At 40.4% G+C, this 25,876-nt stretch overlaps 1 long non-coding RNA gene across 4 annotated transcripts in view; it reads right to left on the reverse strand.

Annotated features, from left to right (window-relative positions):
• LOC103280107 (uncharacterized) overlaps nucleotides 1–25,876 on the reverse strand; it is a 69,577-nt gene that overhangs the window by 34,563 nt on the left and 9,138 nt on the right. For 2 of the 4 annotated variants that reach the window (XR_010006849.1, XR_001730794.2), the window contains 2 exons: nucleotides 24,196–24,296; nucleotides 21,024–21,934 (listed from right to left, as the gene is read on the reverse strand). This is a non-coding gene — a long non-coding RNA (uncharacterized LOC103280107). Of the gene's footprint in view, nucleotides 1–21,023; nucleotides 21,935–24,195; nucleotides 24,297–25,876 lie in introns of those variants that run through there. The other 2 variants (XR_507182.3, XR_001730795.2) reach the window with 1 other exon arrangement.

The raw sequence follows: 25,876 nt of genomic DNA on the forward strand, positions 1-25,876 counted from the left end.
TGCTGAATCTAATTCTTATTTATTTCTGTTGGCTATGGCTCTTTGATTGCATAACCTCAACTTTCTAAAACTCTTGGTTGCAAAGGCATGGTTCCTGCTAAAACTTAATTCTGCCTCTAGTTTTTACCTGGACTGAACTATGGTGGAAGCTTCCTAAAGTGACATAAAATCAAGTGCTGCCTATTCTGTGAGAATAATGTAATTGATTAACCAGATCACTCAGCATTTGAAAGCCCTTTAACACTCTATAAGAATTCACCCCCATTTAAGCACATGCTATTTCATAGAATCACAGCGTTGAAAGAGACCACATGGGCTATCCAGCTCAATTCTCTGCTATGCAGAATAAACACAATAAAAGCACCCCTGAGAAATGGCCATCCAGCCTCCGTTTAAAAGCCTCCAAAGAAGGAGCTTCCACCACATTGGATCACAAAGTTTTTTCTAATGTTCAGGTGAAAACTCCTTTCCTGTAATTTGAGCCCATTGCACCAAGTAGTACCATAAACTTCAGGGCAGCAGAAAACAAGTCTGCTCCTTCTTCCTTATGACATCATTTCAAATATTTAAACATGGCTATCATATCTCCTTCTCAATCTTCTCTTCTTCAGGCTAAACAGTGCCGCTTTTCATAAGGACTCATGGTCTCCAGACATTTGATTATTTTAGTTGCTCTCCTCTGGACACCTTCAAGCTTGTCGATCAGTATATATCTTAAATTGTGGTGCCCAGAATTGGACACAGTATTCCAGGCGAGGTCTGATCAAAGTAGATCTATGCACAAACTAAAAATGAGGGCCTCGGATTATAAGGGGCTTACAAAAGCAATTGTTAAATTGATAATATAGTTTGGGGCAATGTTGGAAACTACACAGTTCAGAGTTTCAAAATACCTTAATCCAGCCACATATCAGGTAATGATAAGCCAGGCCTACATTGGACACTTGATAAATTAAATCAGATTTCTTTGGGATACGAAAAGTATTAATGAGTTTTAAATCAGCTGGTAATTGTTCATGACATTTACCACTAAGAGAAAGGTGCTGTTAAAGTGCCATTGCAGTGGGAGATAGGCAGAGTCTATACATTTCATTGCTTATTGATTACAGTTATTTACATCCTACCTTTCTGGATATAGATGCTTTCAGGGTGGCTTATAAGTAGTACCATAATTAATTAGATCATAATAAGCAAAAGTGATCAGGTTATTTTTACTGTGAGATCATGAAAGATGATCATATTTGTACTGAATAGTCCAAGGTGGTGTTTCCTAGTCTTCATCCTTCTTTAAATAACTATGCTTATAATTTCTTATTTATATATTGTATTGCCTTTATAATCCCTTTAAATAATCATTGGTTTGGTCCATGGCTTATGTATTGTATTGCCTAAAGTCACTATACCCCACATTCTTCTCAACTTGTGTCATTTATTCACAAAAATGATGAGATATGTTATTTTCCCTGAAGACAGTAATATAGATCTAGATGATATAGGTATAAATTCCTCCCTTCAGGGGGCACAATAATTTCAAGGCCTTTCATTGAGGAGAGAATAGGCTTACAATGATTTTAAATAATATATGAGAATCTAAGAGGTTCCCCTTTATTTTAATATTTAATTTCCTTTTGTAAAACAATATGTAGTAGCTGGGAAACAACACATTACAGCTAGTCCCTGAATTACAAATATCTGACTTACAAAAGACGCCTAGTCAAAAATGGGGGTGAGACAAGAGAAAGTGAGAAAAATCTACATTTTGGAAGGAAAATTCACCCCTGAAAGGGTTTTCAGGGGAAAAGGTGTCTCCACTGAAGCTTTATCATCAATCATTGTTTCTACAACAGACCAATGTTTACAAAATCCAAAGATCACAAGGACAGAAAGTGCAGTAAAATCTCTTGAACAGGGGCACAGACAGCAAGACTAACACCACAGGGATGTTAACCCTTCCCTATGCTGTACAAAACTATATATGTATGTGTGTGTGTGTGTGTGTGTGTGTGTATGTGTGTGTGTGTATGTGTGTGTGTGTGTACACACACATACATAAACCATGGATACACACACATACACATATATTTGGCTGGAGTTACACTTTTAAAAGTATCTGTTCTGACTTACATACAAATTTATCTTCAGAACAAACCTACAAAAGCTATTGTTCGTAACTTGGGATTACATGTATACCATTTCCCTTTTGTTGAAAGGATCTTATAACTTACTGGCTTTCTGGATACTCACATGGTAAATAAGTTACCATTCACAACTGAATGGTTCTCTTATTCCTCAGTCCAGGTTAGATATTAAGGTGCTGTTCCATTATCCAGGTGGAAACCAAAAGGGGGCGACAAAGAGACAAGGATAGCCCATTGTATTTGGGGGGGGGGGGAGGTTGAAGGAGGAAAACCATTTCCTCCATTTTCACTGGATGTGGGGAATAACAAGAAAATGGTTTTACTCCTTCAAACCCCCTCCCCCCATAAAATGGACTAACCTTCTCTCACTAGGGCCCCTTTGGCCACCATCTGGATAATGGAACAGTACCGATGAAATATATTTGCAGATCAACAGCTGTAGTTTCCAGACAAAGTTGAACCTGGGAGCTCTGTTTCTAAAAAATTAAGCCCTGGTAGCAGGGCCATAGCCAGAAGAAAATTTGAGGGTGGTTTAAAACTTTTTTTTAGCAAATCATGAAGAGTAGTTCCATAACACAAAATAATTTAGAAATCAGGCTCCATCGATAAACTTCAGTGGACACTCAAGCCAGATAAACTTCAGTGGACAGTCATGGGGATTTGGTTAACCAGTTAAAATTCATGAGTAAACCAGATTTTTTTTAAAAAAACTGATTTTTTTTTGGGGGGGGGAGGTTTGAACCCCTAATCCACCCCCACCCCCTTTGGCTACAGCCCTGCCTGATAGGATAGCATTTCCCAGTATAATGGTTGTATTGATCTTGGTCATAAACTGTCTTTGGATGCCATCCTTGTAGGTCTTTTTGATTATTTAAAGTACCATTTATACTCATGTGTAAGTTGCCCTTATATATAAGGACAAGTTTGGGGGCCAGAATTATATATTTTGATATGACCTGTGGATAAGTCAAGGGCCATTCCATCAAGAGAGGGGAAAGTACCAGCACAGTTTCTGGAAGTCATCCATTCCTAGCCGTGAGCATTTTTCCACCCAGATGTTCAAAAAGGTCAGAAGTGGTGCTGCCACACAGAGAGTAGAAAGGGTCACTGTTTCTTTAAGACACACTTCCTTTCAGCACTCTTCTCCGAGGTAGTTCCCTTTGTGATAAGTTTAAATCCCATGAGTAGACTACCCGTGCATAAGTTGACCCAGGTTGATGGATTAATTTTTGAAGTATAGACTAGTACATGAGTGTATATATAATAGGTTTTGTATTTACACTAAGATAAATCTGATGTTCAGATCAACAGCTTGAAATTTGTGTACTTTCTCAAAATGGATTGATATGAACCCACTTAATTTTCTGAGTTATTATTAAGCCCTCACCTTACTTAATGTCGGTTCTTCACAACTAAATATAAATCTATCCATATGTTGAGTGATTTCACACATCCCTTTGAAAAAGTATATATCCTAGTGCTTAATCCAGTGTGGTTTTAAATATTCCAATTAATATTTTCCTGGCAGGACACTGAACAGTCCAAAGTGGTTTTTGTTAAAGAACTTGTCAGGTCTCAGTCCTACATTTTTGATCTTCATGTTCCTGTAACTGTTAATTATGCTTCATGAGATATATCTTAGTCTCTTGGTCTCACTTCTTAGGGCCCTTCCACACAGTCATATAATCCAGACTATCAAGACAGAAAATCTCACAATATCTGCTTTGAACTGAGTTATCTGAGTCCACACTGCCATATATTCCAGTTCAAAGCAAATAATGTGGGATTTTATTCAGCTGTGTGGAAGGCGCCTTAGTATTACTGATAAGTTTCTGTGGCTGATCTAGTTGCCAAAACTACTTTACTTGCAGTTTAACTATGGGTGTCTAATTCCTAATTTATCCCTCAAGTCCTTAATTACTTTCACTGTAGTTCTCTAAATAATGTCCATTTGATTAACATCTGTCTGCTATTATAATTTGTATAATTTGGAGAATGAATGCAGTCAAAAGTTAGTTTTCATTCAAATCATAAACCAAGCTGACTAAAGCAATCAAGTTATAATTTGATCCCATATGTATATATGTGTTTTTTAAAAAGATGGCTCTATTTTTAAAAACTTGTTTCAGATACCAGATGGCAGAATGTTCAGCTAACTATGAAAACAACACTGTGTGTTTCCTTTTTAACTGTATTTATATATTTCTTTCATATAGTATCCCTTATTCGAACTGCTTGGAACTAGAAGCATTTTGGATTTTGGATTTTTTCCCCCCAGACTTTGGAGTACCCGAATTTGTAGATGAGTACATAATGAGAGATCTTGGAGATGGAACCCAAGTCAAAACATGAAAATCAAACAATCAATCTGTACACATTGAACCATCAATAAGCCAAGGTGTCCTGATATCTGCCACCTATATGGACAATTTTGGGATATTTCAGAATTCTAGATAATGGATTTTCATCCTGTACCAATTTTTCTTTTTGGAACTCTGGAAAACATTGTATTAACTCGAGTATAACGTACTATCGAATGTAATACATATCTCAATTTTGAAGATGTGCATAATAAAAAAAGGATTTGCTGTCAAATGAAATGTGAGGCGATGATGTCCACAAAAAGCTGGGTGGGAAGTGGTGGTCTGGTCTTTCCACCAGCCTTTCGCCACGGCTTCTTCTCTTTCTTCTGTCCCCAGCTGGGATCTCTTCTTCAACAACTCAGACAAGTTTAGGTGCATGAGTCTAACATGTCATCAAATCTAATGTACACTTCAATGTTAGTGATGTAATTTAGGCAAAAATATGTTATACTCAAACTCAAGTAAATATGGTATATGGTTCTAAGTTCACAATCTGGCCCATTTTAAACCTTACAATTCTATGAGGTAGGTTAAACTGAGAGATCATGATGCCCCTAAAGTGGTTTTGTGGCACAGTAGGATTAGAACCAAAATCTCCTGAATCCTCCGCAAACACTCCATAACTGTGATCCACATTGGCTCCCACATTTCTCAACAAGAAGAAATTGTCAAGAAATGACAAGTAAGATCTCTGCCCCTCAGCTTACTGAGTTACTTAAACATCACTTTTTAAGCTGCAACTCCCAGAATCCGACCACCAGCTTTTCTCACTAAATAGAATACTATCATGCCATTAATGATAATATATTATTCCCAGGGCCATAGCCGGGGGGGATGTTTTTAGCAAATAATGAAGAGTAGTTCCATAAGGCAAAATAATTTAGATATCAGGCTCAATCAATAAACTTCAGTGGACACTCAAGACAGATAAACTTCAATGTATACACATGGGGATTTGGTTAATCAGTTAAATTCATGAGTAAATCAGTTTTTTTTAAATTTGGGGTGGGTTGAAATCCTAACCCCTACCCCCCCCCCCCCAGGCTACAGCCCTGATTTTTCCCAAGCTCTGATGACAAAGTTTTAACTGGATCATAAGGAGACATCAGGCTAGATAACATGTCCCTCTGGCCCAGCTTGGTCTTTTCTAACTTGCTATACTGTACTTCTATGTGTTGTAGGCAGTGTCATTTTCTTACTTTTTCCCCTCAAACTGGAGTTATATTGGATTTGGGACTTTATATATGTAAAGCACATATTCTACCATTAAAGTTTCTAAATGACATAGTATGTGGTCTCCTTCAAAAAGCAGTAACATAGAAATATTTTTCTCTCCCCCCCCCCCCCAAATTTTCTGTTCAGACAAGCATGGACAAGTCTCTAGTATCCTTAATATAGTAATCTATATGCTTTAATCCTGCTGAGATATGGATCTTTTTCTCAAAGTTGGAAGTGCCAAAATAAACTCCATCACAAGTTTCAACGTTCCACTAGAAGCTGAATTGCAGTCTCATGAGATCCAAGACCAAGACAAGGATTTCTATTTATAAATTGAATGTTCAATAACCTTTGCTCTGGGCTAATGATAACTGTCAGGAAGGTGGTACTTTCAAATCCCTATCAGAGTTCACGCTTCTCTTATGATAATCTAGGCAGGACTTCTTTGACCACTGGGGAAAACACTGATGAAATGGTCAGAAAACAAAGCAGGACTTAAAACATTCTTCGGGGCAGTTTAATTGAACAGAACTGCATACATTCACTTTGTTCCTGAGTTAAGATGAAAAATACAATGGCTGACAATGGCTGCTACCTATGTACTTACTCCCTGTAATGTGGCAGAAACTGATTCTTCTAGTGGAGTTAAACCTTGTTGACATAAAACATAAATGAAGAAGGGATCTGTTAATAAATAATAACAGCTCAGACATAAGTGCAGTGATGGCTAAGGGTTCATGTCAGATATTTCAAAGTAGGGTTAGCAAGAAAAAGAGAGATTTAATGACTACCTCAAACTAATATTGTTACGACTCTCACTTTAAATACACTTTTTCCATTTTGTTGTGGTTTATTCGTTCAGTCACTTCTGACTCTTCATGACCTCATGGACCAACCCACGCCAGAGCTCCCTGTCGCCTGTGGCCACCCCCAGCTCCTTCAAGGACAAGCCCGTCACTTCAAGGGTAACATCCATTCATCTTGCCCTTGTTTGGCCCCTCTTCCTTTTTCCTTCCATTTTCCCCAGCATCATTATCTTCTCTAAACTTTCCTGTCTTCTCATTATGTGTCCACAGTACTTCATCTTTGCCTCTAATATCTTTCCCTCCAGTGAGCAGTTGGGCTTTATTTCCTGGAGTATGAATCATAGAATCATAGAGTTGGAAAGACCTCATGGGCCATCTAGTCCAACCCCCTGCAAGAAGCAGGAAATTGCATTCAAAGCACCCCCAACAGATGGCCATCCAGCCTCTGCTTAAAAGTCTCCAAAGGAGCCTCCACCACAGTTTGGGGCAGAGAGTTCCACTGCTGAACAGCTCTCACAGTGAGGAAGTTTTTCCTGATGTTCAGGTGGAATTTCCTTTCCTATAGTTTAAAGCCATTGTTCCGCATCCTAGTCTCCAGGGCAGCAGAAAACAAGCTTGCTCCCTCCTCCCTATGACTTCCCTTCACGTATTTGTACATGGCTATCATGTCTCCTCTCAGCCTTCTCTTCTGCAGGCTAAACATGCCCAGCTCTTTAAGCCGCTCCTCACAGGGCTTGTTCTCCATACCCTTGATCATTTAAGTCGCCCTCCTCTGGACGCTTTCCAGTTTATCAACATCTCCCTTCAACTGCGGTGCCCAAAATTGGACACAGTGTGATTCCAGGTGTGGTCTGACCCAGGCAGAATAGAGGGGTAGCATGACTTCCCTGGATCTAGACTGATCTGATTTGATCTTCTTGCAGTCCAAGGTACTCAGAATTTTCCTCCAACACCATAGTTCAAAACTTTTTATATAAACTCCAATAATTTCTATTAGAAATATTCCTAACTATCATTGTACTAAAATAACAATTTTTGCCTTTCGTTTTTGGCTCCCCCACCTCTTACAACTGCTATTTCAATTTCTCTCATCTGACTTTACTTACTTCTACAAGTATATCACCCTTCACTTTCTCCCACCCCTCATTTACTCCCTACTTGTCTCTATCTGTGTCTGAGTGTTCTGCTAGGCAGGTCTCCATCCATTCTTCTAGCACTGTTATTGATGGAGCCATTGAGTCTGCAATGAGAAGGTGAGATTGGCAGGCAGGAGGCAAAACAAGCAAGAGACAGTTTACTAATCTCCTGACATTTAAAAAAAACTTCCTGAGCAGAAATGTTAGCTCTGAAAAAGAGGACATATCTGGGAAAAGGATATGTGGAAATTCCTTTCCAGTTCCAATCAGTTTTTTTCTAGTTGAGATCTCTGACCTTACTACTTAAAAGCAGCAATAAGTTTGCTGCTGTCCAACTGCATTGCAGAGATAACCAAAGCTTTCTGGCCATGAAACCATTACAGCTGGGTGTTTATGATTGCCTTGGCCAATTCACACAGGTATCTGCACCACTTGCTTTCTCCCCCATTTGATGACAGTATCTTCGGAGCAAGTTCACATAGGTAGAGGCTTTAATGGCTACACAATCAGTTCCTGGCCTGCATATAACTGACAGAGAAATCTTTCAGAGGTTTTCTTTACACAGCTTCAGATGCCATGCTTTTCAGTGAAGTCAATTCCTCAAGCCCTTAATCCATCCACTCCTAGATCCCATATGATCATTTGTATGAATGTATGAGGTCTTATACCTGGATAGGAATTATGTACAGAAGCAATCACGCAAAACTTTTGCGCAAAATCAGAAGACAGTTCATCTGTTCCACTATTATGAGAGAAGGGAAAACCACAATTGTGTAGATAGGAAGTGTATTTACAGTCCTACATGGTTTCTGTGTTTCATGTGGGTTTGCGAGGTTGTGAACCAAAGGAATTTGGCTATGCATGCTCCTGCAAGTGGTTGGATGGTAAGTTTATGGACTTCTTCAGAATAGTCAACTATAAGAAAATAAAGTGACCCCAGTCATGAAACCTCTTTCCAAAGATGTTTTCTAGTTTTCAAAATTTATATTATATTGTATTGAGAAGTTACCATGTCTACCCAAACAGATCCATACCAAAGTACAATAATTCTATTCTTTAATATATATGTGTGTGTGTGTATTATATGAAGTCTTCTAATCAGTACTCTATGTTGATGATCCCCAGGTCTATTTCTCCTTTCCATCTGATGACACCCAGGTCTATGACTAATTTCCATCTAAAACAGGAAGCTGTTTTAGTGCTAGACCAATGTCTACTGAGCTGTAATAGACTGGATGTGGGTAGCAAATGGAAACTCAATTTAGACAAGAGAGAAGTGTCCTAGTCAGTCAAAAGACCTGGAAGCAGGAGTTCAGCATGTGTTGGATAAGGTTACACTTCCCCTGAAATTTCCTTTGCTTGTTTGTACTCCTGAGTCTGAGTCTCAATGCCTAATTTTAATGGCCAAGTGTTTATATGCACAGCTAAAACTTGGGTGCCAGCATCACTCATTTCTGGAAACATCAGATCTGGCTACCCATGGAGCACCCTGAAAATGCCTGACTATTGAGGCACACCTGCTGAAGTCATTATGGGGCACCAGTATGATTCGCAAGGAATGATTACAGTGACCTCTTCTTCTTGCTGATCCCCCATGTACCTTATTTTGACCTAAGCAGAAAAAAAACCAGCAATGGCCAGGCATTTTAGGGAAATTCATAGCTTAATGGAGTGAAGCGGTGACACAGAGACAAGCCATCTCCTACCTTAAAAGGCTGACTGCATGGTGCATGTGTGGGAAATAGATCGAACTGCAAGGGACCCAGTCAAGTTGTTTAGGTGGCCACAAAACCCCATGACACTCCATAGTTTCCTGAAAATTCCAGAGTATCCCTCCATTTTTTTTAAAGTGTAGCAAAATCAGGGTCAAGGCTTTAAAAAACCTGAATACTTACCGGAAGTCCCTAGGCATTGTGAAGACTGACAGTGCTGGATTCAAAGTGAATACTAATAAATTAATTCATGTAGACAAGCTCTAAGTTACAGCTAAAAGGCAATCATTCCTTCATTATTAGAAATACGAGATAGGTAATTGATTACAAGAAAGTGATTATTTGTAATTAGTGACTTTGGGGTCCAAGAATGTGCATGTATGAGCCAGCCTTAGGTTTAAATGTCTTTTTGTTTAATATTTAATTGGATAAGCGATTTAATTGGATAAGCGAAAGTGTTGGATAATAAGGAGGGATTAAGGAAAAGCCTATTAAACGTTAAATTATGTTATGATTTTACAAATTAAGCACCAAAAACATCGTGTTTTACAACAAATCGGCAGAAAAAGCAGTCCAAGGGATGGTAACGTTACGTAGTAATCATTGTACAGTAGAGTCTCACTTATCCAAGCCTCGCTTACCCAAGCTTCTGGATTATCCAAGCCATTTTTGTAGTCAATGTTTTCAATGTATCATGATATTTTGGTGCTAAATTCGTAAATACAGTAATTACAACATAACATTACTGTGTATTCAACTACTTTTTCTGTCAAATTTATTGTATAAATTAGGCACATCCTGAGAAACAATTTCAGTTTTGTCATTTGAAAAAAAAAGGCCCATGCGGCAACAAACTAAGCCTGTCATCTTCTATTCATTTGTCAAACCTTGCAGCCCATCTGTATTATTCTTGTGTTTCAAGTTATAAAAGATGATTGCAACTGTCACCTAGAAATTAATTCATGCAATGCATCAGGATTGTTTGGGGCTGGTTCCCCCCCTCTATTTTTTTAACAAAGCTTTTTTGAGAATGCTAAATAAAATAAGCATAAAAGCAAGCCAAGAGGTCCCCTGCTGGGCCCAGCCGCTAACTTGGTTCATTGCCATGCTCAATTACCCACTCAAGTGCTTATTCCTTTTAGGCTGTCGCGGCTGTAACATTGCTCCTAACCAACTGGATTGCCACCATCTTTCGATTAGTGCTGGAAAGTGGACTGACCTGTTTCAGCTGCTCCCCATAGAAACCCATATTAACAAGCTCCCTTGTTACACATTTTAAAACTATAAGCATCGGAACACAGAAAAGGCAAAATTGGAAACAATATTGTACCATGAAGGGTCCTGTGCAAGTTACACGATGAGCTGGGTTTCGATTTGTGCAGGTAACACATGATGGGGGATTGGCCTACTATTTGTTCTTATTAGTTTAAGTGTGTGGGGATTTGAGGGGTTGATTTATGACAGCCTTTTCAAGGGTTTCTGTATTTGTTTCTTTTATATGCCTTTTCTTTCTTCTTTTTTCTTTTACTTTAGTGTAAATGTTATTAAACACAATAAGCATTACTATTTTATTTATTTATTTTTAAAAAACAGCTTCAATAGCCTTTTCCATTATTTTCCCAGTTTGGGACTCAAGGCAGCTTGTGTGTGTGTGTGTGTGTGTGTGTGTGTGTGTCTATGTGTGCTTTCAAGTCACTTGTTTACTTATGGCAACCCCAAGCACTTAATAGGGGGTTATGGAGAAAGGAATAATCAGAGGTAGTTTTGCCAGTTCTTTCCTCTGAAATATAGCCTACAGCATCATCCAGCATTCATTGGTGGATTCCCACTCGAATGTCGATCAGGGTAGACCCTGCTTAGTCTCCAAAATCAAACAGCATTATGTGCCTTTAGAGTACCAGGGAAGTTTTAAACAATACAAAATTAAATAAAATATTCTAAACACAAGTATTCAAAATACCATTCAAATTTCGACACGTACCAAATATCACCCTCCTCCATTGTTGCATGGGTGACTTTGCAGATGTTAGCAAAGCTCCCCAGCAATGGCCAAGAACTCTCCTGGAGCTCTATGGCCATCCAAAAGTGGTGCCAAGGGGCAATGTGGGCCTGATCAATCCCCTTTCTCCTGCACTAATGAGTGAGGGGACCAGGGGATAGCAGCATAAACCTATATACAGTAGAGTGTCACTTATCCAAGCTAAACGGGCCGGCAGAAACTTGGATAAGCGAATATCTTGGATAATAAGAAGGGATTAAGGAAAAGCCTATTAAACATCAAATTAGGTTATGATTTTACAAATTAAGCACCAAAACATCATGTTTTACAACAAATTTGACAGAAAAAGCAGTTCAATATGCAGTAATATCATGTTGTAATTACTGTATTTACGAATTTAGCACCAAAATATCACGATATATTGAAAACATTGACTACAAGAATGGCTTGGATAATCCAGAAACTTGGATAAGCGAGGCTTGGATAAGTGAGACTCTACTGTAAACAGTTAACTGCTTCGCATTGGAGCTAGTCATGCTGTCCACACTATGATGCATCCCTCAACTTTCTTAATATAAACTGGCTAACCCTGGTTTACCCAGCATTAGAAACATCCAGGAGCAACTAACTATCCACTTCAGGATTTAGGGAGAATGTAGTCCAGTCCTAAATTAGCCACAAACAAAAAACAATATTTCAAAAAAATGCTAATGAAAAGAAGAACCATTAGACAACTGATGGGCTGATCAAGTGTGCTGTTATTTGTACACATAAGGAAAGGCTCAATACATATGCTCTATCATTTTGCAGTAAGTTATTTATCTGTCCACCTATTTATCTCCAGGTCAAAGTGGATGGATATTTTGTTGTTTTCTTTCTCCACTTCCCCCACAACACACATATTGGGTTACAGTGTACAGTACATGTGCATAAGTAATCTGAGTATATGTTAATGCATTTATTAGCCCATACTACATCTGTTGTACCATCAGGTTGACCAAACATAAGATTCATCCATGATTCATCCATATGATTCCATCTATTGTAAATTAATATCCAGATCAATCAGTAACTGTATGTGGGTGTGAGGATTTTGGATTATACTTGCAAATGCAACTTGTGTTTTACAGGCATCCATCTTAACTGACAGGTGCCCTGTGGGTAGCTGCCTACAGAAGTCTCTCTGGGAGCATTCAAATGGGAATAAATGAAAGTGGCAGCAGGCTTGCTGAAAGAAGAAACACACAAGGAAGCTAGATAGAGCACGAGCAGAAGGCTGGGGAAGAGTTCCAAGCACATTCATTTACAGCTTAAATATTTTTATTTTCCTTCTGAAGAAGTATTTATTTTGAGCTTTTGAATGATTCCTCATACCATCAGTGAGGGAGGTGCAAATCTATAAAAGCTACAACCTCCCTTCACACTCCCATGCCTGGTTCTTTCACACTTTTTGTTCTTTTTTACAAGTTGAAATGGGCCCCTCTTCTATTTTTCCACCAAATGTGCACATATGTATGCACATATTTTAAAGTGTACACATGGCTTCAAAACACTGACAAAAATGTATTCCAGCAGCATGTAGTATGCTTTTGAAGTATTATGTATAAAATCACTAAAAAAAAACCTTCGTCACTTTATCCATTAGTCAATGTACATGCGGTGTGGTAACTCTAATCAGGAAAGGAACCATTCCTGAGTAAGGTAAGAGCTTAGTTGTCTTGGGAGAACCAAACAGAAGGTGCAATACTAGTGCCTTCCCTTCTCTGTGGAATGACCTTTGACTTATCTACAGTAAAATCAAAATCCATAATTTTGGCCTCAAAACCTGCCATTGACATATATAGGAGGTCGACTTATACATGAGCATATCCAACAAATGTACTTTTCTATACATGTTTTTAACATTGTTCTTTCTGCCCCAGGAGCAGTGACACTTATCCATCAACATGACAAGAACCCTGTCACACATTGGACTGAAACTAGGTTTGTCAGACATTCCTAGGGTCAATCCATTAGGTTAGATGGCCCAACTCATAACTGCTAAAACATTACACATTTTCCTAGCTACAGTTGTAAATGTCCCTTCACACAATCCAAGGAATATTAAAGTTTCTTAAGAAAAACTCCCATTTCATTTTGTTACACAAGGACTCATTCCCCAGAGCAAAACTACTTTCTCCATTAGATCTTCCTCAGGTTTGAGGTGGCCCCTCAGAAACATAATTAAATGGACTGGTCTCAAATACCATATCTATAACTGTCAAGGACAGAACGCCACAAGGTTCAAGATAACAGAGTTTATTTAATTACAGAACTCAAAAATGCCCGTAAAACACAAGGGCCAGGCAATTTTAGCCTTTAGGAGCAAAAAAGGGACAAGGAAAAAACGTACCAAAGATAAACCGGATTAAACCGAAGTTTAATCCGGGTAAAAACAAACTGCTTGCTTCAGCCTAGGGGTAAACAAAACAAAAGCCGAGGAACAAAAGATACAAAAGAATGCAACTAATTGGCAGCAGATTCCTCTCTGCTGCCAACACTGTGCTTAGAGGAACTTGCGTCGCTCCCACACACACAGCAGACAGGATTTCCAACACGAACAGATCCGCCAAGGATTGTAGCCGAAGAGTAGACCCAGTTCCTTTCCGTAGTTCAAAGCCAGAAGCAGACGTTTGTAATTTCCAAGTCCAGAAGGGGGAAGACAAGCCGTGGTCAGTTCAATCCGAGTTTTCAAAGCAGGAGATGGCGTCCGTCAAGAAGACGACGGAAGGTCAAGCTAATAAGAGTAAGCACAGGTTTGCACAAACAAATGCCCACACAATTCCTCCCGCCGTCTGACCCTGAATTCCAAAACAACTTACGTCTCAGCACAGGAAAACACACCAGTCTTCAGGAAAGCGTCCCACACAGATCCCAAGCGTTCGTCCAGATTACCTTGCCCAACGCAATTTGCAATTGCTCCCAAGCCCCATTTTATGCCAGTTACAAATCCTCATCACTGTCAGCTGTCCTCCTTAACCCGGGCGTTTCCTCATCACTTTCCTCATCAGAGCTGGAACACCTCTGACTACGCCCCACAGCATCTCCAGCTGTGGATCCCGTCCCATCCCTCCAGCTAAGCCATGGGTCTAATCCTGAAGGTCCCCATTCATCTTCTATCCCATCATGACCAGTGGCACCCAATTCCTCCCTTACCCGAGTCCAATCCATCTCATCCTCCTCCGAGGTAACCAGCCCCTCTTCCATTCTCTCCGTAAACCCCTCAAAAGACTCTTCGTCAGACGGTGCTGCAAAAATGTCTCGCAGTCTTTTTCTTTCTCGCTCCTCGAGAGTATCTGACTCTCGAGGAGTCTTACGCCCACGTCTGTCAGTAACAGAGCCATGAGGCTCAATCATAACAATAACATCCTGTTTTATACAGCTTCTTCAAAATAAGATCAAATAATACAGATATACTTTTTAAAAAACTCAGAATAAGCCCAAAATGGTTATACTGATAGGCTTTGAAGTAATTTCGGGTTCTGAACTTCAGGGAGATATTCCATGATACTAAATTAAATTGGAAGGACAAACCTTTTGGATGGAACAAGACAGTAGATAAAAAGAAGACACACATACATTCTACCAATATTACTTTCTGACCATTAGTAAAGGCATTGCATAGTTTGAGTCAAAGGCCGATTAACAAAAAGAACGTTAGCGTTACATCCATTATATACTTTTCTTGCTTTAAAAAGGAAGAATGTTTGATCTTTTATCTTATCTGGTTTTATCAAACAAAAGATTCTAATTCTAGTATTTAATTACCACATTTTGGCACCTAGACTTAAATAATAGGGTAAGGACGAAGAGACTTAGGACTCTGTGTATAGAAATTTTGACTCCCCTCATTTGTCTCATCTAAACAGTTTACATGACCCAACATCAACATCATGCCATATGATAAATTGCTTTTAGAAGTTTCTGTTTCAAAAGCAGTTTGGCATGGGATGTTCAGGCTGGGTGCTGCTTGAGAAGAGAAACATCTAAAGCTCTGTAAACCATTTGATCGATAGCACAGCTTGGTGTCCTGCTTTTTAGGCTTGTTCCAGGGGTTATTTGGAGCACTGATTCAAAAATTGTATTGGATAGACCACATCAGCCCTAGTTTCTTAGATATGGTTGAATTTATGAAATTAAATTGAATTTTTTAATCCTTTTGGTATGAAATAGATTTTGATGTAGTATAATTTTCATCTAATTTTCTTTCTTTTAAGGTTTCATCTACATAGGCACGAAAACCCAGACTATGGACTTCATCAAATGCAAGATTCCTCCCCCCCCCCCCCCCCGGCCCAGTTTCCACACACTTCTAAAATAATTCATAGATAAAGCAACACAGATCCCATCATACGATACAAGGAGACCTCAACCGCTTGTCCATGCTGCTTAATCTATGAACTGTCTCTGATGTGTAGGGAAACAAGGAGAACTGTAGATGGTTAGAAAGCATGTTCTGAGCTCCCAATGTATGTGGGAATGGGAGAAAATGGGGAAAAAACACTTGATCTGGGATTTGTCAAATTTGCACAGGTTAAATTGCTTTAGTAATGTGGAATAATGGGCATTCCTATGGGCGGTCTCCTACCAAGTATTGATGCTCCATTTTTCTCCCAAGATCTGGCTTAAGAGTGATGTCACCTGTCTCCATGAGAGAGTAAGAGTATTGGGAGGGAGAGCAAAGGAGCCCATGGAAAGAAAATGTGCCTGTCTTAAGATGACATCTGGATCCTCTAAGCAAATAGTTGAGCTGGGAGGAAGCGGCCCCGCATGATGGAGGTAAGGAAGTTTTTCTTTAAAGATGTCACACCATGCAAAAATGATGGTTTTCCCCAATTTCCCCCTGCTTCTCCCAGCTCCAATTGATGAAAACCTATGAGTTGGCTCCCAATTGTCTTCACAACATTCCTCCACTTACAGTGAGAATCACAGCTTATACCAAGTTAAACCACCTTTGCTCTAGTCAGAGGATGCTCTGGAGCATCCTGAAAATGTAGGATAGTATGAACAGCTAGATTCAGGGAAAAGAGGTGGATAGTGCCTGTTTTCCTGTGAACTCATAATGGGATACATAGGACAGCCAGAAGTTCACAGCCAGCCATAGCTGTCACATGTATCCCATTCTGGTATTAACAGAGGCACAAGGTGGACCAGAAAGAACATGGGAAGCATGACAAGGAAGTTTGCTCCCCTTCTTCCTGGTCATGCTTCTGCCTCTACAGATGTCAGCACAGGCTGTTCTCACAGAACTCTGTGGCCTTCTAGGAGAGGCTATGGGGACATGGAACATCAGGTGACAGCCAATGCAATTTCAGTTTGGCTGGACTGTGTGGACTCTGACAACCTACTGCTGCAGTGGGTTCAGAAGGGTGCATATAGTCCTGGATTTATTGACCAGTGTAGACTTGTCCTTAAAAAATCAGCATAGATGAGGTACCCAACAATCCTTTGGAGAAGCTTTAAGCTCACAACTTGTGCTGCCTCAAAAGCTCTATGGCTGTGCATGGATTGGAGTCCAAGTCATTTTAACATAAACTCTGTGTCACACCAGTTCATGGACACTAATCCAAAAGGTGCCTACTGCTTGCATCCTGCCCACTTCCCTCCCCTGCTCTCCAAAACTAGTTTAAATATGCTTTCTGGTACAAGAGATCAGAGCAAAATGTTCTTTGTTCCAGAACTTATTTTCTATATTCAAATGTTGTAAAGATAGTTATGTTCAGAAAGAACTAAACATTGCATTTATGTTCTCTTTGTTGAAATAAACATTTTGTATGTTTTTAATCCTTGAATTAAAAAATGATTCTATTCATGAATGTTGGTGGGAGGTTGGCTTCTTTTGTGATCTATAGAAGAAAAGCCTTGGTAAGCTGTGATCAAAAGAATGAAAACCTCTACAATCATTCATTTTTTAAAAAATTAATAAAACTATAAACTCAAAGAAGACAAGCCAGATGAAAAATAAAAAATACATACATTAAATAGTAATAAACCTAGCTCTGAATAGGATCTTTCATTCACTTCAGAGACTCAAAATCAGAAGTAAAATGTTATTTAAATCCAGCAGTATTACATAAATAAAGTATTCTAGTACAGATTTAAATAACAGGATTTTCAAAGGTATATCTTAGTAGTGCATATAGACTTGAAAGTCAGCTTATTCAGGCTTAGGCTATTTTTTATGAAATATCCTTAGATGTTGAATATGGCACAACCATCCTTTGGATGCCTTTAGCGCAGAAATGCATTTGTTGGGAATGAGAAAGAGAGAATGCTTTGCACAAATCATAAAGAAAGTGGTGCAAAGGACCAGAAATGTCTTGGTTTTCAGGTTTTGTTTTTAGATTTTGGAACATCTCCGAAATCTAAACCTAGTGCTTGGTTAGAATCCCTATTTCGCAGATCTTCGTGTCTCTCTCCAGCCTCACATCCTGTTCAGTCGCTATGTTCTGCTGAATCTAGGACTCAAGGCTGTAGAGATACCGAGGATCAAAGAGACTGGGGACATAAGAGGACTGATACAGGTTTCTAGAGGGAAATGCAGTATCTGTACTATACAGAAGAGCTCCAGGGAGCCAGCCAGTTGCCTTTTTCAACTTTGTGAATGAACAAGTAGGAGCTCTGCAGCCTCAAAGAAGGAATCAGGCGGCTGGCAACAAAATGTTTGGGGTTTTACCTAGACCTGCTTCGGGTGGACTGAGTGTTTTCCATAGTTCGTTTGCCCTGGCCCCATCTGTAGTAGAAACTGATACCCTTCCATCCATCATTTGTCTTCCAACTCACTCCTTTGAATGTAGCTACATTCACAGAAATTCCTAAGTCCCATCCTTATTCTTAACATGGTGTTTCTCCAATAAAGCTTATTTACTTCGCTTTACCTAATCCAGTCTCTTTGTTCTTTAATTGGACCTCACACACAGAACCCACACTCACTCTTTCATCAATCACTACAGCTATATCTCAGTTAAAACAAAATAGATATGTTCTTGGGAATTTCTTCTGTAAGAGGAAATTGTGTAGCAGAGGCAGACATAAAATAGGAAGGCTCCCTGGTTCACGGAGGAGCTGGCAGTGATGAAACGCGCGAGAAGGGGGCTAGAGTGCGTCTGGCGGAAAACTCATGACGTATCTGACCGAGCACAGGCTAGAGCCGCTATTAGGGCCTACTCCGTGGCTCTGCGGACAGCCAGGAAGATCTTCATGACTGCCCGCATAGCATCTGCAACAAATAGACCTTCGGAGTTGTTCCGGGTCATCGGGGAGCTCCTTCACCCTCCTGAGGGGGGAGGGGCACCCGAAGACTCGGCAACTCGGTGCAGCGAGTTCACGCACCATTTTGCAGATAAAGTCGCTCAGATTCGCCTTGAGTTAGACGCTAGACTTGACTTAATGCCAAATGAGGTAACTGAGGCACCTGTCTGTCCGAATTTGTGGGATTCATTTCAGCTTGTTCGCCTGGATGACATGGACAGGATCCTTGGAACTGTGAGGGCGACCACTTGTGCCATGGATCCTTGCCCCTCTTGGCTTATTAAATTGGCTGGAGGAGGATTGGGAGATTAGTTTGTGAGTATAATCAATGCTTTGTTGGCTCAAGGCAAATTTCCATCTGCCCTAAAACAAGCTATAGTGAGGCCAGTCTTAAAGAAAGCCTCTCTTGATTCAACCATCTTAAATAACTACAGACCAATTTCAAATCTTCCTTTCCAGGGCAAGGTCCTGGAGCGGGTGGTTGCTTCTCAGCTCCAGGAGTTCCTGGATGACACCGATTTTCTGGACCCGTCACAATCCGGCTTTAGATCTGGGTACAGTACTGAGACGGCTTTGGTTGCCTTGGTGGGTACAGTACTGAGTACAGTACTGAGACAGCTTTGGTTGCCTCCGCAGGGAACTGGACAGGGGGAGTGTGACCCTGCTGGTTCTCTTGGACATCTCAGCGCCTTTCGATACCATTGACCATGGTATCCTTCTGGGATGGCTCTCGGGGATGGGCCTTGGAAGCATGGCTTTGTCGTGGCTTCACTCCTTCCTGGAGGGCCACTCCCAGTTGGTGAAGCTGGAGGACACCGGAGTTTTGGAGTCTGGTGCCATCTCTACGCAGGTGACACCCAACTCTACTACTCTTTTCCACCGAATTCCAATGAAGCCCCTCGGATACTGGACCAGTGCTTGGCCGCTGTGATGGGCTGGATGAGGGAGAATAAGCTGAATCTTAATCCTGACAAGACAGAGGTCCTCCTGGTCAGTTGTACGTCCGATCAGGGTATTGGGTGGCAACCTGTGCTTGACGGGGTCGCACTCCCCCTGAAGGCGCAGGTCCGCAGCTTGGGGTCCTTCTGGACTCAACACTGACACTTGATGCTCAGGTGTCGGCGGTGGCTGGGAGGGCCTTTGCACAATTAAAACTTGTGCACCAGCTGCGACCTTACCTTGTGAAGTCTGATCTGGCTACAGTGGTCCATGCCTTAGTTATCTCTAGGTTGGATTATTGCAATGCACTCTACATGGGGCTGCCCTTGAAAACGGCCCGAAAACTTCAGTTAGTCCAGCGTTCGGCAGCCAGGCTTCTAACTGGAGCAAATTACAGGGAGCGGTCAACCCTCCTGCTTAAGGAGCTCCATTGGCTGCCGTTCACCTTCCGGACCCAATTCAAGGTGCAGGTGATCACCTACAAAGCCCTAAACGGTTTGGGACCTGCCTACCTTTGTGACCGCATATCCCTCTATGAACCCACACGATCTCTTCATTCGCCGGGGGAGGCCCTCCTCTCACTTCCGCCGCCGTCACAAGCGCGGTTGGTGGGGATGAGGGAGAGGGCCTTCTCTGTGGTGGCCCCCCGGCTCTGGAATGCACTTTCAAGGGAAATTCGGCTAGCTGCCACCTTGGAAGGGGTTAGGAAAAGCCTGAAAACTTGGCTGTTCACACAGGCTTTTGAGTAAGTACCACCCTCTGAATGTTAAATTCTTGTATAAATGTTTATCCTTGATCGGTTTCATCCGCATGGATAATTTCTCTATATAGCCTCAGGGTTCAACTCACTTTTGGGTTCTCCCCCACGTTCTTATAGCACTTTTAACTTCCTCTATGTTTACAAATCTCACTTAGTGCACTTTGATCAGCCCATCCTTATGTTTTATTGCTGCGTTTTAACTTTGTCTTATTAATGGTTGATTTTAATCGTATGTTTTAATTTTTCATTTGTGCGTTTTCAGTATTTGATGTTTTATGTATGTATACTTGTTTTGTATTTGTAAGCCGCCCTGAGTCCCTGCTAGGAGATAGAGGCAGGGTACAAGAATAAAATTATTATATTATCTGCCTTTGTATTGAAGGGACACAAGGGGCCTGATTTAATTTGATTCAACCTGATTCATAAATAGCAATGGTATTCAGAATAGTTTGATTAAATAAATAGTCTTCTTAATAATTAGAAGATGTCAGTAAGAAATGTTTGTCACAACCACCACCAAATGGCCAGCAATAAAACAAGCCGATTGCCTTCCTGGGGATGCAAAGGAAATCAATTGACCAGGAACTCACACATGCAGGCAGGGCAATAAAACTTTAGAAACAGTCCTAGACGTGAGGATCAGAGACGGTGTTTTGTTTCAGTTTGATTTTGATAGATAGACATTTATTGTTTGTTGTTTTGATAAATGTCAGGATGAAACAAGATGAAAGAGCAAGGATGTTTGTGAAATGAATTGTACCTGGAAGATTATAAATACCCCATGTGAAATCTCAGTCGGTGTGCCACTCCTTTTCATGATGGTCACCCACAACTCTATTTACAAATAAATCTGTGTATTTCTATCTCCTTAGCCTCCTAGTTCCTTTATTGGAAAGGCGATACTAGGGTGTTCTGCAAGGTTTGCCTTCTTTCAAAAGGGGTATCACATCTGAGCCTCAACAGTATAAGTAAATAAAAACCTTCCAGAGCATCCAGTGTTGACTTTTTATTGTACAAACCTTGACTTTTTTCAAGGTTTTCATTTTAGTGTTCTAATGTATGCACCCACACAATTTTTCTAACTTTCTGGAGGCATCTGGTATGGCTCACCTCCTTTCTCCTTTATATTAGGATTAGCTAGAGGAGAATCCAGTTTCTTCCTAGCTCAAACTTTTACTACATGATATGTTAAAGAGATTCTGTTGCAAGACAACACTGAATTTTTTTAAAAAAAAATTGTGAGCCACTTTAAATCCCAATTTCTGAGAAGGAGGCGAGTATGATTATGATAATGTCAGTTTTTCTTTAACCTTCCTTCACTGTTTACCTATTAGAGATGAAGCAAAAAAATAAACACCTCCCAGCTAGACAGAGAATGAGAAATAAGTAAGGAATGGACGGGAACAAAAAAGTTTTGTAAAATGGAGCTCCTTTCTTAGGAGCTTTGTTAAGTATGCCTAAATTTAAAGAAAAAGAGCACCATGTCCTGTGTAGATAAGTTTCCTGGCATGCTTGATATGCTAGGAAAAAAATTCTGTTGAGGTCTTGGAAAGCAACTTCTTTCTTCTGTCACCTAATGGAAGAGGTAGAATATCATCAAAGCCTGGGCTTTTTCATTCTTGTTCAGTTTTTTTATCAGCTCAGTGATATTCTTATAATCACAGAAGCAGAAGTTTGGAAAGGGTTCCACTGATGCCCTTCCAGCCCTATGATATTATAGTACTAATCGGCAATTGGAAATATCGTATTTTGGACTCCTAAAAGGATAGTGGAATTGCAATCTTGAAAACATGATTATATATTATTTCTCAAGCAATGTACTTAAATTAATGCATGTTGTATCAGAACCTGCTAATAACATAGTACAAAATGCTGGCAACAGGACTGCAGAGAACATAGTCAGAAGGAAACGAAATCCAGAAAGTACTGACAGTAACAATTACATTATAAAGACTAACAATTTCCCAAGCAGTTTGTTTGCAAATACTTGCATATCATTTGTACAGCAAAATTCCAAGCAGTGTAGATCAATAAAATTTAAAGCATACACAGTACACAATACAAACCAATAATTGCTTTTAAAGTTCAAGAAACAAATGTCTGATTGGACAAAATAGCAAAGGTGTACTCAGAAAAAAGGGTATTCTTAACATGCATTAAAAAATTTGGGCAGTCAGAGTGTGTCAGAGTCCTGATGGAAGTCACATCATGCAGTAGGTGGCGTAACAATGATTGTCCTCCTCCATGTGACTGCTGAGTGGACAGTTGCCAATAACAGAAAAATGTGTAGTCGATGAGCCAATTAGCATATGTGGTATGGGGAAAAAAACATTATCACAGCCGCCAGTGATATACTGGAACTTCCTAATGAATTGTAACTCAGCAATTTCTCTAATACATCTGCATGTATCAGAATGTAGAAAATCTGTCAGTATGACCTCAGTAGTGCAAAATCCACTGCACCAGCAATTAAATTAGATAGTTGGGCTTAGGCAGCTAACTCATTAGCTGAAATCCTAGACTCCTTGTAGTTGAGTTTTGACACTGAACAACATGGGACCAGCAGTTTGTCTTCTCAATCTTTTCTAAGCACGTTTAACAAACCTGCCAGTCATTATGTTATGCATGGAAATCAGCCAACACTGAACTGCACTGCTATTTGCCTCGTGCTCAGGACTGGCAACAGCCAGAAAAAATGTCCATGGAGATTTGCTGAGCTGCCTCAATTATGTCAGCCTCCTGCCTCCCAGCTTGCTCCATTCAAAACTAAAAAGTAAATAAGGGCTCTACATATATAGTGAAAGGGTGTATGTATACTGTGTGGGTGCCAGTATTAATACATATAAGGAAACACCCTATGTGTGAACAAGCTTATGTATGTACGTTCTGCATTTGCAGTGTGTGCCATATGTGACATCTTGTTATACCAGCAGAAGAAAATCTGCTCAACAGGTATGTCGAAGAACAGGTGGCCTCTCTTTGAACATTTAGCCATGAGGGGAAGTCATATGAACCTCTTTCTTTATTCCCAGTTACTTTAAGGTACACAGCATCCAACCTACCTCCCATTTTATGCTGACCTCAAGAAAAGTCCATGCCATGACTACAACTGTGACCAGAATATCTCCAGCTTTTCTTCCATTAACTTTGTTGAACTATCTGCTGCTACCACACTATTGTTGCAATTTCCACAACAAACATGTATGCAACATGAGATTTCCTAAACGGGTCAATACAAAAGATCTTCCTCAAGAAAATAGCAACTTTAGAGGAAATCTTTCCAATGGACTGTAGCAGATAATGGGAGGTTTGGATTTCTTTCTCCCCCTTCAGCTTCTGGTATCTCAATCATTAGCAGCTCCCCAGTGTAAGCTATTTGTATGTTTTTCATTAAAAGGGAATTTAAATGGAAAGACACATTGAACATCACACCTTGTTAGGGATATAATTATCTCCATGTCAATCCATCAAGAAAGAGGCACACTTGGAAATACCAATAAATCTCTGCAAGTCAATCTTTTGGATCTGAAACTAAGTATTCCATCCAACATTGAATGCTACCATAGTTTCTCAGCACTGTCCAATAGTAATCATTCATTTTGGGAAGAAGCAGAATACAACTTTCTCCCTTGGAGATGGGTAGAAGGGATTAAAAACAGGGATCCTATTTTTCCCATTTACTATTAATGATTTTGAGAGGTCAACTTCTCCTAGTTTATTATTTTCATCTAAAAGAAAGAAATATTTAATAGCTAACTCCTTCAAAAGAATTGACTTCAGTGATACAATCTTCAAAATTCAACATCTGCTGTGTGGGGGGAAAGTGGTAAATACCTTTCTTTTCCAATGCTTGTTTGGATTTCTTCTATTTTCTTCTATTACATGTCATGCAATGTTCTGCGTTTGGTTCCAGTGGTATCTTGTTAGTAAAAGCTCTGTAAATAAAGAATAACATTTCTCAATAGTTGGATCTTCAAGTGAGACAGATATTGGACAAAAGGGATATTTTGGCTCAGAATTTAGGGACAGGTAGACTAGCTTTCACCTGCCCCTAAAATGGCTTTTTGGTCAAGACAGAAGCAGCCTTCGAGATTTAAAGGATCCATCCAAAGTTCTAAAAGCAATACCCCAAAAAGGTTGGGAACCCCATATAACTCCTTCAATGCCTCGATCCAAACAGATCCACTATATTCCTGTCAAAGAAAGACTAGGTGCCTCTAAGAGGGCAGGGTATTACTTCTTACCTTATTCAAAGTGACTGAGTTATCTCTAATTGGTGTAAGATGATGTACAGCTGTGACTCAAACAAGAAATCCCTGGATTTATCATTGTTTATATAATGCTCAGGTGGGAGCCAAAAGCAATTCCCCCAGGAATGGAAACCTGGGGACCCACAGGTTGAGAACCACTGCTTTAACCCTAGGCAAACTGCCCACCATCTGGCCTTTCAAGGCTCCTGCTTCAAACTATCTTCAAGGAACTGGAGACAATAGATTCTTAGTTGCAGGTTCACCTGGTGGAGCTGCTACCATGGAAGTGACAAATCTAATCTTGATTTCATTACTGTTATTCCCAGAGCCAGCCCAAATTAAAAAGGACACTTTCTAAGAGACCGTCCCTCTAATCACAGTTTTGCAAAGGCCTCCTTTCCAGTATCATCAATTGTAGATTGTTTACCAGTTATATCTATATACTTAGCTATGCAAAGAAGAATCTTCAGGAAATGAAAGGGTCTTCGCTCTGCAAATATGACAATCACTTAGAAGATCAACATCAATACTGCTCAAACTCTTCCCCAAATGTATAAATGAGCCGTCCTTAAGATCCTAAATAAAGTGATCCTCTCCAATCTGTTGGACTGCAACTCCCAGCATTCTTTACTATTGGCTATGCTGTCTATGGCATATAGGAATTGCATATCCTCAACATCCGGAGGACCACGTGATTTGCACTCCTGGTCTAAACAAATTAAACTTGAAATCAAAGGGTCGAAATACAGCTGCATATTTTTAAAAATGCGTTATTATATATGTTACAAACACAGAGTGAGAGAAAAAGTTTACTCTTCTTAGCAAGCAAAAGTGATTCCCAAAGTGGGCGGTACCGCCCCCTGGTGGGCACTGCAGCGATCCAGGGGGACAGTGATGGCATATATTAGGACACGGGGCGGGGCCAGGAGAGGGGCGGGGCCTCTTCCCAAGTGCCGGAGACAGGGCTGAGCACCTGACGCGCCTGTCAGGACACGGGGCGGAGCTAGAGGAGTGGCCGTGGCTTCTTCCCAAGAGCCCGAGACAGGGCTGAGAATCTATATCTCTCTGGAGCCACTTGTTAGGACACAGAGGGTGGAGCTAGGGAAGGGGGCGGGCCTCCTTCCAAGAGCACAAGACAGAGCTGAGCCTCTGTATACTTCCCTTGAGGCGCTTGTTAGTACACGGGGGCGGGGTATAGAGGTTCAGTCCCATCAGGCACTTGGGAAGAGGCCCCACCCCCTCCTCTAGCCCCACACCGTGTCCTG

Source organism: Anolis carolinensis, chromosome 1, assembly GCF_035594765.1.
Source record: "Anolis carolinensis isolate JA03-04 chromosome 1, rAnoCar3.1.pri, whole genome shotgun sequence".
In the NCBI taxonomy this organism is placed as follows: domain Eukaryota; kingdom Metazoa; phylum Chordata; class Lepidosauria; order Squamata; family Dactyloidae; genus Anolis; species Anolis carolinensis.